A 6,896-nucleotide genomic window follows, 5' to 3' on the forward strand; every position below is an offset into this window, starting at 1 on the left:
CTGAAGAGTGATCAAGGAAATGGGCCATTATCAGTGGATGCTTTTATAAAGATGAGAAATGCTGTGGCACTCTAGCGGTGATAGCTCAATAAAATATACCTGTTCCTTTAAATGTTGTTTCAGATGCTATAATTCCTTTTTAAGTGCGCTGCCAAGAACTCTCAGAAGAATGAAAGAAGTACAAGGACAGGCTGACGGAGAAGGGCTGACTGTCCTTGTCCTGGCTTTTGTTCTAGAAGGATCCCTAACACCGAGAAGGACGTTTTGAAATTGAAGAGAGAGGTTGTGAGTCAAGAAAACAAACAAACAAACAAAGCAACAAACCAGAAGGAACAACTGGAAATAGCAGGGGGGAGTGAGGGCGGTCTTCCTTCTCACACATTTTTGATGCCTAAGAACTGGGGGTGGGGAGGACATCCATTTCAAACAGTTTTCAGAGGTTAAGGAGAAGTGATTTTCTCAAAATCTTTTTCAAGTAAATGTGTTCCAGGAGCTGGGGTTTCAGAATGCTCAGGGTAAGTGGCGATGGGATATATTTAAGAGCGCGAGGCATAACTGACATGGAATGAGATAAGTGGTAATTGTTAGGAATGAGATCACAAAAAGCAAAAGCCACATAGAGTATCTAGCTCCTCAGGGTTAGTAATTGTGGATCATGAGCTGATAGAGGTCAGAGGTTGGGAGGAGGCTGAAGGGGTAGGACTGCTGAGTAGTGGAGAGTATTTCGGTATATGTGTGAAATTAATGAAACCCAAGGTCCCCATTTGAAATATTGCTGCTCCACGATTTATAAACCAGATTTATAAATCTTTTATAGAGCAGTGGCAGTATCGTAGCCAATGAGGTTTATCCGAGGCGCGATTATTGCTAGATTTATAAAATCTATAAAAGATTTCTGGGCATTTTGCTAATGGTAGTGCTGATGGGGCAAGCTGACAGAAATTTTTTTTTTTAAGTTTTTATTTTATTTTATTTTTCACAGAAGTAGAAAGACTATGAAAGAACTCTTCGGACTTGGGCGGTATGTTTCGGGATTGAAGGTGAACCGCACTCTCTGCGGTTCCAGTTAAGTGAAGCAGCCTCCACTCTAGCAATCTCCAGTGCTGAAGAGCCAGCTCCGAGAACGTACGTCCTCCTTCACCATTCCAGGCTTCCAAGCCTCCAATAATGACGATAAGTTTCTTGCTGAATTTTTTATTTATAAAAGAGATGACTGCACTATAAAAATTATGAAAAACAGAGGAAACAACACTTCAACACTTCTGATTCACGGAAGTGAATCTACCATCTTGAAAGAATTATAGATATGATTTTTTTTTTTTTTAATTTGTTTGTTCGTTCCGGAGGAAGAGAGGGAGAGCCTGTACAAGTGGGAGGGGCAGAGCGAGGGGTAGAGAGAATCTCAAGCAGACATCATGCTGAGCCTGGAGCCCCGTGTGAGGTTTGAGATTACGACCTTGAGATCACAGCCTGAGCCAAAACCAAGAGTTGGACATTGAACCGACTGTACCACCCACACAGCCCTAATTTTGTTTTGTTTTGTTTTTGGACTTTCATGTTCTTACAAAGTTTTGATGGCACAATAAATTTAGCTTTGCACTTCACCTTTTTATATATTAATTTATGGTCATAATTTTCCTGATTGCATAAAATTATCTTTATTGACGATCTTTAACAGTTCTCTGACATTATGCACTATTATTGATTTTTTTTTTTTTTACTTCCGAGGCAAGAGGGAAAGCAGATTCGGGAGACAAGTTGACCAACCTAAACCTGTTTTGGTTTTAGGCTGACCCTTAACCTAAAAGTCAGCTGGTCATAAAAAGGGTCACAATATCCAATTCATGGAAAACCACAAGACTCTACTCCCTTTGACAGTAAAAGCCACAAAGGCTATACATTTTTAACATTGCTCCCTGTGAGTAATTCCATAACCCTAAGACAATGGAAAAACTAATCACCCAGTGTAAATGATGAACTCCAAGATAAAGAACAAGCCCCTCTCCAGTTAGCTAATTTTTAAACAAACTTATAAAACCCTTCATTAGAGGCAAAGAGGGATCATCTTCCTCATCTGAGAGGAGAGATCACTGCTTTGTCTGTGAAGTGGCTCCTTTCTTCTATATTTAATAAATCTTTGTCTCTTTCTCTAAGCAGCTCACTCTTAAATTCTTTCTCAAGCAAAGCCCAGAAACCTATTGGTGATGGACCTGAGGGCCCCCCTCTAGGGGTGTTGGCCCCACCAGCATCACTTCTGTTAATATCACCACTGAACATGTTTGTACATACATAGGACTTTTTCTATATGTTAGGTTATTTCTTTAAGACATTATCTCAAATATGAATTACTGCATTTAGAAAGTATAAACACATTATTTTTACTTTTTAAAAATATTTTATTTATTTATTTGAAAGAGAGAGAGATCACAAGCAGGCAGAGAGGCAGGCAGAGAGAGAGAGGGGGAAGCAGGCTCCCAGCTGAGCAGGGAGCCTGATGTGGGGCTCGATCCCAGGGCCCTGAGACCATGACCTGAGCCGAAGACAGAGGCTTAACCCACTGAGCCACCCAGGAGCCCCACAATATTATTTTTTATTCTTGTTAGTAACTTTGCTAAATACTGTAGTGATATTAAAAAAAATACTGTCTGTATATCTGAGGTGGACATTCAATATAAAGGGGCATCTTATGCTTAGAGATGTAGACTAGCTTAATTGAGATCATACAGCTGTGGAGATGGATGAACCTAGATATAAACACAAACAAAGTAGACACCCAGAAATGAGAAGCTAAAATCTTGTGTAAGTTGCAACCAACCAAAAAAAGTAGACATGGGGTTTGCTGTTGAGATCTGCAGTTTCAATGTTCTGTAAAGAAAAAAAAAAAAAAAATCAGCCTTTGACCTTGGTGTGATCCTGTTCTGTAAAGGGAAAACTAATAGATTCTATGTGTCCCTAGCACCTAAGGGGTGACATCAGAGCTTTCCCTTTATCGTTCATTTCTTTGATCTAAGAAAAGATGGTGCATAATGTCGACAGCTGAATTGGACACATTAGGCAGTAAGGTAGCTTTAATCACTAGTGTAATGGATGGCCACATATGTCAAAACAAAAGCTGTAGGGACTCTCAGACTCACTTAATTCACTGATGTCCTTTTTAAACATAGATATCAGAGAGATGTAGTTCTCTCTAGACTTAAACTTCTGTCAATAAATTGAACTAAATAATAAGCATAGATTTCAACAGTGAATTCCAACCAAATTAAAACTTAAACTGCCATGGTTAAAGTTAAGGAAAAATGCTCAATGAGATGGTCTAAAAAATAATGTATCTATCCTTAAATAGGGGCCTCATCAAATGACTATGAACAGATAAACTGAAATTCCAGATGTGCATTATGGATAGTGAACAAAACCCAGGATTTTTTCTATAGAAGTTATTATTTGTACTTTGGTTACAAAGCAGAGTCAACTCTTCCCAAGAATGTGTTTGGTTCTTTTTAATCTCTAACTAGTATTCCTTAAATTACAGATGGGCCCCAAAATATGATCCGAAACTAAGACAATAAAGACTTCCATTTTTTCCCCTAATTTCTCAGAGGGATTCACCAGAAGCAGAATGAAATTCTAACTCATAAAAAGAATTTTAGAAGCATCTACAGTGAACTAAAATAATATAGGAAGAATGAAAAAAAAAATAAATCCTCTGGGGAGAATGGAAAAGTAATCATTCACCAGAAAAAGAAAGATCGGTCTTTTAAAATCCTAACAGGAAAATATCTTGCTGCCATCTAAGAAATTGCTCATCAAACCATGTGCCACTCACTATCTGGTGAACTTATTCCTTCTGCTTTCTATAACACATGTGCCTACGTTAGATGGCTTTTTTTTTTTTTTTTTCTTAGCAGATCTGATGTAAATCTGTTCAAATCTAGAAGAGACCAAGCTTTCGGTCTTGGTACCGTTTACTAGCTTCTTCCTTGTGGTGCCTCTCCTTCATTTTCCTTACTTGAGATTTTTCTAAGATTATAAAAGCAAACATTGGAGAACAATGTTTAAAGAGAAGGAACTCAGAATGCTCATAAATATTTAAATAGAAAGATATATCCTATATCAAATACAATAAAACGTCTTTGCCATTTAAAGTGGGTACATGGCAAATGCCCCTTTATAAAATAAATGTCTTCTGTGAAAAGCTTTTCCAATACCTTGAACTCATTATTTATCAATACTGACTGGACACTATAGGTTTCATGTTGTCATTTCATGACCATAATTGTAAGGATAGAAATATAGCTGGTAGTGATATCAGAACAGATCGCATGGGGCGCCTGGGTGGCTCAGTGGGTTAAGCCGCTGCCTTCGGCTCAGGTCATGATCTCAGGGTCCTGGGATCAAGGCCCGCATCGGGCTCTCTGCTCAGCAGGGAGCCTGCTTCCCTCTCTCTCTGCCTGCCTCTCCATCTACTTGTGATTTCTCTCTGTCAAATAAATAAATAAAATCTTTAAAAAAAAAAAAAAAAAAAAAAAAAAAAGAACAGATCGCATGGGTTTGTACTGTTGGAGTGAAAGAGGGGCAAAGCCTGGAGTAGGAAGAATAGAAATCGAAGGGACCATTGGCCAAACCCAAAAGACATCACAGTGGGAAAAATAATCCACAAGAGAAGTTCTCTCCTGTCATTAGCTAGTCTGATATATACAAGGTCAAGACTGGAGAAACGTTGGGCCTATGAAATAAAGGAGGAATGACAACTTCTGTGTCATCCACTGAGTTAATGTTAAATTGTTTATTTGGGGTTGATTTGACTTGTTGATGCAATGCCTTGATTTTTAGTGATTATGAGAACTGGGTTCATATAATATATATCCATGTATAAACCATGTTAAAAAAGTGCAAGATACTTGGGGCATCTGAGTGGCTTGGTCGGCTAAGTGGCTGCCTCGGCTCAAGTCATGATCCAGGCTCCTGGGATGGAGTCCTGTATCTGGCTTCCTGCTCAGTAGAGAGCCTGCTTCTCCTTCCCCCTCTGCCTGCTGCTCCCCCTGCTTGTGCGCTCTCTCTCTCTGAAATAAATAAATAAAATCTTTTAAAAAAATGCAGGATACTGTATCAGATTAAAAAATGATTCACTCTGAGCCAATAATAAGAGATACATAAATCGTTTCTGCCATAGTAAATATAGGTAAAATCCAAAGCTTAATGTCAGGAAACAAATGTGTGTGAAAGATAGATCCTTTTCTTTCTCTGCACTTAGTCTAATCATCAGAGTATCTTCCTCACCTATAAGTAATCAGGTTGGGCAAAACATATACAAATCCATGGTCCACAAACCCAAAGTCATTGCACACAACTCAACTACTAGTGGTGGAGGCTGATGATACATTATGGTATACATAGCTCTGCTCATTTCTATGAAAATTTTATAAAGAGGAGGAGCTTCTGTGTTAACCTCAGAATCAATTAATATTTATATTACATAAATTTTACTGAAATAAGAAGGAGAGAAGAGAATAAATGTTTTGTTGAGATACTCCACCAGGGGTAATGTTAGTTTCTATCCTGTGTGTCAGTTTTTTTCCCAAGAATAAGAGGAATTAGAAGTTTGAGTTATTGATTGAGAAAACACCTGTGAAGGCTGTAGCAGAGAGAAGAAGGAGCAAGAGAACAGAATAAAGCAGAGCACCATCAGAGGACATTTAAGTATGACACTTGTCAAAGGAGAGAAGAAAGGAAGGAAGACTGAGTGCGAAGAGTTTCAAAATAGTTCCTTAGAAGACACTCAGGTCAAGTAGAAACTACCTGGCTCTAGTACCCCAGCCATGCTCATTCATCCTCAGTGTGAGGACCCCAGTGGATCCCAAAGGTGTGGTTGTGTGGTTACTCATGAAGGGAGACCATATGTCTCCACGACCGCCCTGCCATTTTCATCACTCATGACCTAAAAATCTACCCTCCTCCATCTATTTCCCAAACCTTGGTTAAGTCCAGAACAGAGATGGAAAATTTAAAAAGTCTTCCTTTGTATGCCATGGTAGACATCGCTATTCCTTCTGTGTAATCTTTCTTGCTGGTCTCAGACACACACACATGACTGCTCTCAACACAGCTCTTAAGGAAACCACTGCGGATGTGACAAGTGCAATAAAACCTAGCGGTTACTTCCGGTCAGCTCTCTGACCTTTCTCTGTAAACAGGAGCAGAGACATAGACCAGCATGAAGAGGTACAAAAGTGAAATTTGGGCTTTCATGTGTGGATGCTGGGCTGGACAGCAACACATTTTCAGTGACTCTGTAAAGAATATACTCTCAAAGAATATACACACTCAGCCGAAAACTACTTGTACCTATGTGTCTGCATATGTATCTGTGCTTATAGCTATGTAACTGTTTATATCTAGATGTATGAGATACGATTTTTTTCCATCAAGGAAGTCTATTTTATAATCATTTCATACTTTTAGTATACCCATACCCATCCCACAGACAAACTCTTCAACCTCTAAAGGATATTTTTTTTCTCCTATGTAACGAGTCTCTGTATTTCCGGGGTGGGACTCAGCTGCCTTCTTCTTCAATCTGTCAGCCCCAAAAGCTCTGCTGACACTGCACTTCTTGGCATATCTTTGTGTGTGTGTCCTTTCAAGCACAATTGGAAGCAAGTCAGAGATGACTGCCTCAAGGTTTGTATCCTTTTATAGAGTACTTGGCATAATCTTCACATTATGGATATTATTCTTTAATGCAAAAATCAAATAATACCATTACAGTGGAGATCAAATTGGGTTTTGCCCATCCACTCCTAACATCTCTCTGAAATTTTTCATTTCTTCAAGTTCCCTCTTTTTTGGGGGGGGGCAGGAAATCCCCAGAGCAAGAGCTCTCTAAAGAGTTATGCTTA

General features: G+C 39.0%; 1 pseudogene; it reads left to right on the forward strand.

The window, feature by feature from the left end:
- Nucleotides 1-810: 810 nt before the first annotated feature.
- On the forward strand, nt 811-962 carry LOC116585362 (annotated as a pseudogene).
- The last annotated feature ends 5,934 nt before the right edge of the window (nt 963-6,896 follow it).

The sequence above is a fragment of the Mustela erminea genome, chromosome 2 (genome assembly GCF_009829155.1).
Source record: "Mustela erminea isolate mMusErm1 chromosome 2, mMusErm1.Pri, whole genome shotgun sequence".
NCBI classification, from domain to species: Eukaryota; Metazoa; Chordata; class Mammalia; order Carnivora; family Mustelidae; genus Mustela; species Mustela erminea.